Raw genomic sequence first — 13808 nt, forward strand, 5'->3', positions numbered from 1 at the left:
CACATAGTCATATCCAGTCTCTAAAACCAAAACAAAATAAAACCCACTTATCTTAGTGAAACTATTGTTGTATATCATTTATGCATCATAGAAAAAGTATCATCAGTTTTTATTTCTTGAAGCAAACATAAGTAGACAAAATGATAACAGAATCTAAAGGGAAATGAGGCATGAATTTTGATTTTAAAATGTGTCATTACTGTATACACACCTTTAAAATCACCTGGAATAGTAAGCTTCTTCCACTTTCAAGACTTTATCAGGAAAAGAGTATCCCCAAGAATGTAAGATAAGAGGTGAAAGATTCTCGATATATTTATCCACCCATTGAATAATTGTCCAATGACCTTTTTGCGAACATTTTGTCAGGTGATAGAAACACAAAGGAATGAGGAGAAAGGGTGTTCACATATTAAATCATGATGAACAGCAAACAAACAAAAAGTTCCAAAGAATGAAAATGCTAGCATAAGCTGGATACGGTTAATGAAGGGGTGGTGCTTCACAAAGAAGAGAACATCTCAAATGGATTTTGTACAGTAAGCAGGACTTGTGAAAGAATGTAACAAATGCTTCACAGAAAATGAACAACCAGCTTTAGGAACTGTGTGACTGGAGCCTGAATAAAGGAAGAAATTCCAGTTCTCAGGGCAAGACTGAAATACATGCAAATAAAGGCAATGTTAACTGGACACAGTAAGGGGTGTGTGTGTGTGTGTGTGTGTGTGTGTCTGTCTGTCTGTCTGTGTCTGTGTGTATCTATGTGTGTCTGTGTATGTGTGTATGTACATACAAAAATAAACATAAAAAAGCAGTCATTAATTTAAAAGGGATTATATAGGAGCATCACAACGAAAGGTGAAGAGGAGAAATGGGGGAAATAAATGATAGAGAATATAGTACTCATGTACCTAAACTTTAATATAAATAACTAATAAAAATGTTTAAATCAAGTCAGGAGTATAATGCTAAGGACTCGGGCTAATGGAACATGCAGATTTATGTTTGGATGAGTTATTTTAACATTAATAGATAAAAAGTGTAAGAAATATTGAAACAAGAGGACTATATGGGCAACTTTACCTATGTCCTTTTTTTTCAAAAGATGGACACAGCAGTTGTGAGTTGAGGATGTAGTGCCATAGGCTAGAACAACATCTGTAAGAGCTCTGCAGTGGTGTTAGAAAAAGTGGGATTAATCAATATTAAAAGGGAAAATGGAAGGCAGAGGTCAGTGTTAGGAACTAAAGTGTTAAATAACAGTTGATGTGAATGTCAGAGAACCAGCAAGCAAAGATAACTGCATGCCTATGAAATTAGGATCAGAGACGAATCTGTTAACTGAAATCTCACAATTTAGAAGGAGAGGGGAGCAGAATGTAAGCTTCAGATCAGACGATTAATATTGAGGTGCCTTTAGATGCCAGCTTGAAGCAGCTGGTGGCCTTGTTTTAGATTCTAATGTTGAAGTATAGTGAATGCCTCAATACTAACAAAGTCAAAAAATATTAAACTATTAATATACTCTGTGAGGTCTGAAAAGAGGAAAAGTACAACCCTATGCAGTTGGACAGAGAAAGAGGAGACAAGATTGGTAATTGAGAAGTGTAAGAAGAGGCAGGGAGAAACAAGGATATTAAAGGTGTGTGGTAAAAGCTTTGGAGATAGATAGATAGATAGATAGATAGATAGATAGATAGATAGATAGATAGATAGATATAGATAAGATAGATACTCCAGGCTATTGGATTTGGTGACTAGTGGATAACATCCTTCTGAGAGTGATCTTCATGGAGCCAAACAGATGTGACTTGTTCTCATTATTAACTGGTCATTATTATTATTAACTAGTCAAACATAGTTTATGCAGCTGAGTACATACTAGATTTTTAAAGAATTCTCAGGGCCAGATGAAGAAAGATGTTGACTACAGTGGTATTGATCCAGAAGAAAGAGAGTAAGGTTGGCAAACAATGTGGCCCTCATCTCCACTGGCTTCTATCTTCTCATTGAACAGCCTTATTGGAGAGTCACTAGGAGAGAAGACACCTTTCTGCCCACGTGGACCAACAGAGTCAGAGTTGGAATATAAGTGCCCTCAGGCTTAAAAGATAGCTCTTTTGAGTCATAAGGCTTCTTTGTGGACCATCACCTTGAACACCCACAGCTCTCTCTTGAACTGAGATGGCTCTGATATTTTAGAGTTAGATTATTTGGTGGAGGTAATGCAAGAGGCAGTGGCCTCTGACTTCCTCTCACTGTCGAATCCAGATGTGAGGAGTCTCTCTTCACCTCCATCACCCTACCAGGGTCAGTGCTTTATACTTTTGGTCATTGGAGTTGCTTCTATTATTCTGCCCCTTAAGTGGGATGAGTTCATTACAAGAGTTCTCTCAAACGGGCTTTCATTCATACTCACCTGTCCTTGCTTTGATCCCAACTCTTTCAGCAACTTCTAAAGCTCCTTTTGATCACCTGGCTCCAACTCCTATTCACGACCTGCCTGTTGATCAGTTCAGGACTGACATGCTTTCAGCAAAAGGTTTAGATGAGGGGGAAAAAGCATTCTGGGGACAAAAAACACGATGAAAGGGAAAACACACACACACACACACACACACACACACACACAATAGATCATTGCTCAGGGTGAAGACATTCTCACATCACTGTCCTTTACAAAATAATACTGTGGCAAAAAAAATAACAATAATTTGGAGACAGGAAATGCAGAGGTTGCGGTGGCCTGGAAAGTAGGTGATGAAAAATCATCAGGGACATCGGACAAATCTTTATGATTACTATTCTCCACATGAGAGGTGCCGTTGTGATTTATATGCATTCGTCAGTGATCTATCAGCTTCCTGACAGCTGGGGGAGGGGAGCACTACATTTCCTTCACCTATGATGGATCTGTTTGATAATATCTCCACCAGTTTGCAGCAGTTGGAGTCCCCTATTTCACACACGTATCCACAAAATATATTTTTAAAAGTAAAGACTTCTTTGGCTCTTTAGATTTTCTGCCTTTACTTTTTATCTCTTTTTCCCTCTACTTGTGAAGGCAAAGGAAAGAGAAGGGCTCTCTGCTAACCATAGCCTTGATAGGCTGTCTCATTTCTGAGTCATTTATTTGCATACTTATTTCCTATGTGCTAACTCCATAAAGGCATGCATGCTGTAGCTATTAATTGTCATGTCTTGGCACAATTTGATCGGAATTATATCTAAATGCATGTAATGCAATGATGACTCATATTATAATGTGGTTCTGCTCCAATGGCAGTATTTGCATAATGCTGGATATGATAAGACTATAAAGTAAGGGGCTGGGTTTTCAAGTGAGTCTTCTGCAGAACCGTCTTCTGACTTGATAGCCATGCCTCATACATCAGAATGCTCATCTAAAGGGCCTCATAATTTATTGTAAGCACTTTTCTTTCTCCCTACTGCTGCAATGAGATACAGAGTAGGCCTACATGGTAGAGACCTCATTATTTTTCCTTTTAGAACTTAACGTAGTTTTGATATTTATTTTGCAGTGACTCATAAGGTAACAGAATTTTCTCCAACTAGCTGTGGAATTGTTTTTAATTGCACAGTGCATGAAGATTTTAAGTACACATGAGAAGCAGATCCCAAGACTAATTTTATTTTTTCACTCTGGGAAGGCATGGGCCGTGTACATAGAACATGGTAATTCTATGACATACAACAGAGACATATAACACACAGCACAAGCTTCATCTAGCCCACGTGGAGCCCCAGCTATACCAACAGCCTTCTGCAGACCACAAGCCACACAGCATGAGCCAGCTGTCATTCTCTGTTCTTGCTGTCCTGGAGGAAAGCTATGTTTTAGCTTTGCTATTTATAGAACACATTGGGCTGGGCAGAGGCTGGGAGAAATTTAATGTCTCAGCTACCCAGAAACAAGCATTCCAAAAGATCCTTTTACACTGTGGTAGCTTGAATGAGATGTCCTTCATTGTCACCAGCATTTGAATGTTTGACTCCCAGGTGGTAGTCCTGTATGGGGAAGCTTAGGAGATGTGGCGTTGCTGGAGGAAGATGTCACTGGGGGCAGGTTTGGAGAGTTCAGTTTGTCCTCTCTGCTTCATGTCTGGTGTTGGAGATGTAAGCTCTCAGCTATATCTTCTACCATGCTTGGTACTTGCTGCAAGTTTTCCCCTTCATGACTGTAATGGACTCTTAAGCCTCTGGAACCATAAGCCCAAAACGAACCCTTCATTCTCTAATTGCCATGGTCATGGTGCTTTATCACAGCAGCAGAAAGGTCACTAAGACATTCAGTACTGCAGTAATGGCATCATAACCTCTCTTCTTTTCCACTTAACTTGCATTGTTTTTGAGGGTAACGTTGCTAACCAGAGGAGATATGCCAGGAATAAAACAGGAGCAAACAGGTCCCTAAAAGATTTTTGCAAAGTTTTCTACCAGTGAACAAGGACTAGGCAAATCACCATTTTCCCCATTTCCCCATTGCTTGGTGTAGCTCAACAATTGAGTTACTCCTGAGGGAGTATTCAAAGTTCAAGTTTAAGAAGAACATTGGAATAAGAATCGTTAAGCTACTTCAAAGCACACTAAGTACTCTTAATGCATTGCTCATTTACTGATGAAAAGCATCTAACTAGCCAGTTATTACACCCGGCCTGGAGAAGAACAACACCATGCTCTTCAGTGATATGGGATGTCTTTACCAGGTGCTGTGCTCTTTTTAAAAGTGCATCATTTTATTCTTAATTGTGTGTGTGTTTCTGTGTCTGCATGTGTGTGTGTGTGTGTGTGTGTGTGTGTGTGCAGGTGATTGAGGAAGCTATATCATGCTGGAGCTGAAGTTATAAGTCATTATGGACTGCTAGGAACTGAACTTGGGTCCTCTACAAGAGCAGTAAACATAAGAACATCTCTCCAGTCCCACCCACTTCTATGCTTAAACCTACAGAGTGAAAAATCACTTCTATCTCTAAGCCTGTTTTTCTAACCAGGAGAAAAAAAAGTCATGTTCCATTTTCTTCAGTCTTGTAATATCACAATATGATATTTTTGAAAATATATTGATATTGAGTCCAACCCACTGAAATTAAAAAATCCTTACAATAACTACAATAACCTGGATCTTGTGAATGGTTTGAGTTTCCCAGCATCTCAGAAGTATGCTTGCTTTATACTTTTGTCCATTAAGTAAGCAATAGCATTGTGTGCAAAAAGCAATTAATGCGTATAACTTAAGTAAGGATCTCATTACTGTTAAATTCTCACACTCTTCTCCACTACCACCACCACCACGAGGCAAATCTGGAAGTAAGCAGGTTGATGAGGTGCTTGTGGTAAAGGTAGGTAAGGCTGTTTAGGATCAACAGTCAACCCCAAAGTTCCTGTTCTAATTTCTGAATCTGATGTTATAAAATGGTAATGAATCTAAACCAAGACAATTCATAATTATAACTTTCTTGAATTTAGTAGTCATCTAATTGGGTGTTTTAAAAATGTGTTGGCCTAGTTCTTAGAATTCAATATTCTTTAAATAATGCTATAAAACCAGACTAAGGTCTTTGAGTCTGAATCGTCTTGAATATTTTCATGATAGTTTATTCCATCTTCTGCTTGAAATCTTCCTGATCCTATGCTTTAATGCTGGTAATATATAGCATAACTTCCCAGACCAACTGTCTTTCCTTCTAGAGTGAAATGACTCTATGATAGTTTTCCTTGTTCATTAAGGGTTTTATTTGTAGGACTGAAGTTAAACATGAACAGTGTCAAAATAGAGGGAGAACACATTCTAAAAATGTTCTTTCCAATTCACATCTTGTATCCTTCCACAAGCATGGGGGGGCATGTGTATCACAGAAATGTTTCCTTAATGAGTATTAAAATCCATTGCTAGTGGAAAAAAGCGGAATTCTTATACAGTGCTATTAAGAATGCAAATTAGTCTGCCTATTGGGCCTAAAAAGCTGAAAAGACATCTCCTATAAGACCTAGTCAGGCATTTCTTGGGTATTTACATAAAAGGCTTTAAGTGAGCATACCACATAGATATAAAAACATCCATGTTTATTACAGCAAAATTACAATAGCATGTAATGGAATCAGTGTGGATATCTGTCAATAGATAAATGGTTTAAAAATGGTATCATTTTTGTTCAGCAAAAAAAAGTTTTGCAATTATGTTATTGGCAAAGAAATTGATGCAATGGAGATTGTCATAGGAAATGATGTAACCTGGATTCAGAACGACAAATATCACACATTTTCTTTCATAGTTGAACCCCAGATTTTACACAAACACATAAAATCGAGCATATGTATATGCCATGAAAGAAGTGAACTGTCTTCTTTAAGTAAGGGCGAGAAAAGAGGGACCTTCAGGAAGGGAAAGATGGAAAAGAGGAAAGTGTTAATGGAAATATGATAAAATTAGAGGAAGCATGAAAATATGTTTATGAAGTCCATTACTGTGATACAATGAATAAATGCCAATAAAAGTTTAAAAAAAATATTTCTCCACTAAAAATAGTAACAGTTTTCCCCCAAATCAAAGTGAGTTTTTTTTATTCCATGTTCTGGTTGCTGTTGATACAGTTTTGCACAAGACTGAAACACTAGAGAGAAATAGTTTCTCAAAAATTAAACTAGAAGCGAAACAAGTCAGATCCTTTTCTTTTACTAACAACAATGCAATGTACAAGAGTCTATCATTAGATAGTCATGAATAAAGCATCGCAAGCATGTACCCCATTCTTATTTTAATACAAGTTACCTTCAACTGACACATAGAAACAGCACTTATTTCTTGGGTACAGTAAGAAACATCAACTCATGTATACTGTGTGGAAGGTCAGATCGGAACAAATGGCACAATTTTTGCCTTAGAGATATAAACTTTCTGTGTGTAAGATCATTTAAAATCTCATTTACTTGTTTTTAAAAATATTGCATAACTATTAACTTATAAGCAAAGAATCACTCTGTCTCATGAACCTCACATATCATTCAGAGAATTTTCTGATATTAAATACTTGATATGAAATGTCTAATGGAAAATTCTATTGTACTGGAGACATTTACCTTCTAATTCTAGGTATTTGAATCAAAGATAAAGACCTAAGCCAGGTTCTTCACCCTTGCCTCTGTCAATATTCTGCATGACACATAACTTTTTGTATGGATATTGCCCTGAGTATTCAAGTATGTATAGCAACACACCTGATAACTCCCTGTAAATTACTAGCATCAAAGATTTACTTCTCAGTTGTAATAAAAAGCTGTCACTACATACTACCAATGTCACCTGTGGACGTGAATTCCATCTACTTAGGAACTACTCCTCTGTCATTTCTTAAGAAATAACTTTTTTGTGTAAATGAATCACAATTTCTTTATCCATTCTTTGGTTGAAGAGCATATAGGTTGTTTTCAAGTTCTGGGTATGACAAACAATGCTGCTATGATCAAAGTTGAGCAGATATCCTTGTGGTATGATTGAACATCCTTTAAGTATATACCTAAAAGTGGTATTACTGGGTCTTGAGGAAGGTTGTTTTCTAATTTTTGAAAAATTACCACACTGACATCCAAAGGGGCTGTACTGATTTGCACTCCCACCAGCAATGCAGGAGTGTTCCCTTTACACCACATCCTCTCCAGAATAAGTTGTCATTAGTGTTTTTGATCTTGGCAATTATTACAGGTGTAAGATGGAATCTCAGGGTTGTTTTGATTTGCATTTCTCTGATGGTTAAGGATGTTGAACATTTCCTTAAATGTCTTTCAGCCATTTAGATTCCTCTGTTGAGAGTTCTCTGTTTAGGTCTATACCCCATTTTTAAATCGGATTATCTGTTCTTTTGACGAACAATTTCTTGAGTTCATTGTATGTTTTGAAGATCGGTCTTCTGTCTGATGTGGGGTTGGCGAAGATCTTCTCCCATTCTGTAGGTTGTCGTTTTGTCTTGTTGATTGCATTCTTTGTTTTACAGAAGCTTCTTAGTTTCTAGAGGTCCCATTTACTAATTGTTTCTCTCAGTGTCTGTGCTACTGTGGTTGTATTTAGGAAGTGGTCTCCTGTGCCAATGCATTCAAGTGTACTTCCCACTTTCTCTTCTATGAGGTTCAGTGTAGTTGGCTTTATGTTGAGGTCTCTGATGTATTTGGATTTGAGTTTTGAGCATGGTGGTAGATATGAATCTATTTTCATTTTTCTACATGTTAATAACCAGATATGCCAGCACCATTTGTTGAATAGTATTACACAGCAGAAAAAATAATGACATTTTGAAATTTGCAGGAAAATAGAAGGAGCTAGAAAACATCAAGAAAGACAAAAATTATATGTACTCACTCATAGTGGCTTTTAGACATAAAGCAAAGAAAATCAGCCTACAATTCACAATCCCAGAAAACCTAGACAACAATGAGGACCTTAAGAGAGATATACATAGATCTAATCTACATGGGAAGTAGAAAAAGACAAGATATCTTGAGTAAATTGAAACCATGGGACCATGAGAGAGGGTAGAAGAGGAAGGGAAATGAAGGGAGGGGAGCAGAGAAAAAATTATAGCCCAATAAAATCAATAAAAAATTATAAAAAAAGGAATAACTTCTATCCACCTAGTGACAATGTCTTCCAGTGCTGAAATATAATCATTCATAAAAGTAGACCATAGACTAAATAAAATTAATAAATTTTTATCCTTGCATTAAATAAATGAATGCCAGATTCTACTATTTGAATGAGGAATAGAAAAAAAATATAAAACAATGCTTGGACAAATACAAATGGTAAGATGAAAGCTTTTAGCCAATAATACTGTTTAAATATCCAATGATGTGCTTAGTAACAACTAAAGAGTTTAGTCTGATTGGACTGCATCATTTACATGATGGAAATATTGCCAGTAAACTTGTTGTTATATTAGTGCTGACTGGGATGAACATTTCATTTGTTTCCAGTTGTGTTAGTAATCACTAACTTTCTGTAGCATAAATGGAATTGCCAGTGTACCCATTCATGTAACTGTGCCTAACGTATCTACCATGAAGTGGTTACATCGACTGAGAAATCCAGTTTTATGAATGCATTTAATTCTTATGACACTTTTATAGATTCACATGTACTGAACATTATAGATAAAATGCTGATTTTAAAAAAATCATTTTTTTTTACTTATGGTATGTAACCAACCTGCTATTTAAGAGTATGTGTTTGCAGAAAGCACAGAATCATTTTTGCCTTGTTTAGTACAAGGCAACCTACTTTTGCCTCTTTTTCAAGTTGTTTACAAGCAATACAGATTTTTTTCATAAATGATCATTCTTTAATTGTGGTGGTTTGAATGAGCAATGTCCCACACAGGCTTATGTGTGAATACTTGGTCCCCTGGTTGTTTGATGTGGTTATGTGATGGAGGAGAGTTATCTGTCCATGTGTTACTTTCATTGGTTAATAAAGAAGCTGCCTTGGCCCTTTAATATGACAGAAAATTAGGTAGGTGGAGTAGACAGAATAGAATTCTGGGAGAAAGAAGGCAGACGCTTCAGGCAATTGCCATAGGCAGTCACCATGCCTCTCCTCTCTGAGTCGGATGCAGGTTAAAATCTCTCCTGGTAAGCAACCACCTAGTGGTGCTACACTGATTACTAAATATGGGTTAGTGAAGATGTGAGAGTTAGCCAATAAGAGGATGAAACTAATGGGCCAAGCAATGTTTAAAAGAATACAGTTTCCGTGTAATTATTTCGGATGTAAAGCTAGCCGGGTGGTGGGACACAGCCTGCTGCTCCATACTACAGTTATGAAATGTCTAGGAGGTGAAGCCTTACAGGAGGAAGTGAGTCACAAGGGATGGACTTTGAAAATTTAAAGCCTCCCCCACCTACAGTTCACCCTCTGCTCTCTGTGAGTGGTTGAAATGTAATCTCTCAACTTTCTCCTCTGGCCCCCTAGTGCCATGCTTCCTGTGACAGTATTGGCTCTCTCTGTGGACTCAGTCAAAATAAATGCTTTCTTCCATAAGTCACTTTTGCTCATGTTGTTTAATGACTGTAACAAAAATAACCAATATAGAAGAATTAATAAGTGATGTGATTTTTATCTGTTTTCTTTTTAAACTTTAAAATAATCATTTAGTTTTAGTGTATGTATGTATGTGTTTGTAATGTATACGATATAGGGTAAATATACAGAGATCTGAGGACAACATTTATAAAATGTGTTTTCTCTTTCCTCATGTATATAGTTTCAGGGGATTGAACTCAGGCCATCAGGTTTGAAACACAAGTGCCTTAACCCACTAAGTTATCTATCTCAGGTACTTTCTCTCAAACTTATTTAATATAATATTCAACATTTTAAATGTTACCTTGTATAATTTCAATTATTTAATACTAAATAATATTAATGACTTATTCTTCATGAGTTACATAACTATAAAGATGTGATAGTTGGTCCAATAGTAAGTAAACAGTAAATTAAATTCAGAGTAGTTGTTCTACAAATCTGAAAGTGTCTACTGAGTATATGGTGCTTATAATCCTCAATTACTATGTCTCTTCAGTGATTTATAAGGTTTTTAGTAAACATATGAGCTCAAGTAACTGGAGTCCAATGTTGAATATGAGGATGTTGTAGTTAGTAGGACCCAAAGAAAAGGACTGGATACTGACTTCAAGAGCTTTCCTAGAGAAGGAACATCCTATGGCCTCAGCTTCCAACCACAAATCCCATCTAAAGTGTAAGGACAGTCTCTAAGTCTCTCTTTATTCTTGGCCTCATAGTTTATTTTTAAACTGAAACATTCCTTCTCAACCCCAAAATTATTTGCAATGTCATGATCTCATTGATGAAACATCCCATTGAACTGAAAAATTCATAAAAGGAAAGATTTTAAAAAATAGTTTTCACACTTTCTGTTTTAATCTGGGATAATTTGGGAGATAAAGTCATCATGTATATATTCTGAATTACAGCGTTGTCTTGTATGCAAAGAGCATTTAAATGTCACTAATTCACTGTAATCACACTATGCTGGTACAGCTCCAGCGTCTTAATTCACTCCGCTTCCCTGCCTAACACACAGTTAAGCCAACCTTGTTCCTACATGCAAACCCACGATATTTGTTGTCAAGTCAGTGAATGATGGATATGCAGTCTCATTTCTGCACAGCCAGGTGGTGTGTGATTACTCAGTGGCTGGTTCCTTTAATCAACAGAGTTATGCAAATTAAGATTAATACTTGGGCTTTTAGCATCTTTTTCTTATGTGTACAGTTTACAATTTAAATGAGTTATCACCTTAGATTAAGATTTTCAAAATTAAAAATTAAATTAGTTCTAGAAGAGCATTTGCTCAGTTTTCTTTAAAAAGACTGTCATCACATTGTGGAGGTATTGTTTTCTAGTCTACAAAGAATGCATTTGCTTGTGATCTTTTGAATAAATAAAATGGGATCTTAAAGATTCAGCAAACCTACACACACACACACACACACACACACACATATATTCATCATTTTCTTGTCTTGTGTTTGTTTTTTTTCAAATAATAGGGTAAGCCAGTAAAATATGTGACAGGACTTTAACACATCTTTCACTTGTTTGCAAGTAAGAGGTAAATTTGAAAAGTAAAGAAGAATGAAGCCTAAATTAAAAGTAAGATGTTCTGTAGATTGCCATGACAATAATGCATTGTTCACATAATGCATTGCTTCTGTCAGTGCATTTATGTAAGTCTGGCAGTTCTGTTGAAATAATCAACTGCTTCTTTAGGTAAGATAGATCGGAATACTTTCTGAAGATAATTTGGAATAATGATATGTGTGATTTTCAACTTTTCCATGGAGACAAATTGCTAAAATGCCAGAAGATCCTAAGAACCTGACATAGCATGACTACATGATGCTGATAAGAAAATTAATCCAAGAAGTATTTGTGGATTTTGTAAGGCTTGGGATGGAGCATGGAACATAGCAGTCACATGACCTTTGTTTCTCTTTGTGAACATACTAATTGACATAGAAAGTGATTCCAAAATTCTTATTGTATTTGAGGTTTGCTTTGGAAAATGTCCAGGTAAATAATCCAAAATATTGTATTTATTAAACTGAGAAATTATAAATATATATATGTATATATACACAGAGAGACACACATATATATATAATAAACAAATTTGAGGTTCATTTGTTTTGTATATTTTTAAAAATTAAAATTTAAATATAATTATATCACTTCTGCCCATCCTTTTCTTCCCTCCAGCACTCACACATTCTGCTCTTCCAGATCTTCATAAACCTCCACCTCCATTTCAAAATGACAGTTTTTTCTATTATTCCATGTATGAAAATTTATGAACATATAAATACAACTTTCTGAATCCTTTTAGTGAGGCCTGAAATTTATCAATTTATCAGTTTAATAGCAGACTTTTGAACTGGATAACCAATTAGAGGTTCATCTCTGGAAGAAGCTAATTTGCCCCATTTCAGTAATCATTAGCTGCCTATAGTTCTTTGTCTTGGTGTGGGATGCAGTGTGATTCGCCACTTAAGTGTTAGCATGTCTATTGATTTGTCATTGTTCGGATTCTGCCTAGGAAGCAGCACTTTTGAGGAATTATGGTCGGGCTCCCATGTTGTTGAATTATTGTGGAAGTCTTTCTTGTTATTGCTGGAAGGCACAACCTCATAGCAGACTTACTAGTCTTCTGGCTCTTGCAATCTTTCTGCTCTCTCTTTATCAAGGTTGTCTGAGCTGTAGGTGTAGGATTTTGGTTATAGATGTATCCATTGTGGCTAGGATGGCCACATTCTATTCATCTTTGCAATATGATAAACATGACACAGCCATTTTGGGGTTTAAATGACAGAGTACTTCTCTATGTTACAGTAAGTCTGCTTATTGCTGTTTTGAGTAATACGTATGACAAAAGTACAAGGGACATGTGCTTTGGGATTTAAAATACATTTACACAGGCTCATTTCCAACCTTTCAACTAGAAAAGAATACAAAAATCAATGTCTACATTCTATAAGTCTATTAATGGTGCCGACAACATGCCATCATTTAACCCTAAATCACTTCAGATTGAAAGGTGCCTTTAAAGCTACTCGGAGCACAGGAGTGATGCCAAGAAATAGAAAAAGCAAAATCTGGAAGGCAGCAGCAGCCATGTCCATGAAATGAGTCATGCTCCTTGTAAAGTAGACACAAATTGCCAAACATGTGTAATTATCCCCAGTCCAACAGTATCTCTGTGTCAGAGAAAGACATCCTGGGAGACAGAAATAACATCAAGGAGCTAAAATGATCTGTGTTTGAGGAAACAAACAAGGAAAGAAGAAATGTAAGACCTGTGTACCTTAGCATGCAAAGTGTCAAGTTTTCACTCCAGCACAAATCAAAACAAAACAAAACAGAAAAAACATACCATCTGCCTAAATGTAAAAGGATAGGAAGGGCTTGCACTATATCTAGGATACATTAAATAGTGATCTTTGCTTCTTGTTATGAGAGATGAGTTTGGCCATGAGAGCCAGGTTTGGACAGCTTCTGAATTCTTCATGCTTCCTCCCTATGCACGGGAATGGTCAGTCTATGTTTCCACACTGGCATATACTTGTATTTGATTTGACTTAGAAAATGCAGGGGAATGTGTTGTTTTAATTGTTCTCTTGTCAAGATCTTGGAAGTTTTGCCTTTCTTTTGTGCCCCAGAGTGCTGAACAGCTGGCTCTGCAGCTGTGAACAGCACTTGGGTTCCTCTTCCTGTAGGCCAG

The 13808-nt window shown here is 36.5% G+C and overlaps 1 protein-coding gene across 2 annotated transcripts in view; it reads left to right on the top strand.

Annotated features, from left to right (window-relative positions):
* Positions 1 to 13808, top strand: part of LOC119825416 (limbic system associated membrane protein) — a 619673-nt gene that overhangs the window by 327917 nt on the left and 277948 nt on the right. The gene's annotated exons all lie outside the window — the stretch shown is intronic.

This window comes from Arvicola amphibius, chromosome 10 (assembly GCF_903992535.2).
Source record: "Arvicola amphibius chromosome 10, mArvAmp1.2, whole genome shotgun sequence".
Lineage (NCBI taxonomy): Eukaryota > Metazoa > Chordata > Mammalia > Rodentia > Cricetidae > Arvicola > Arvicola amphibius.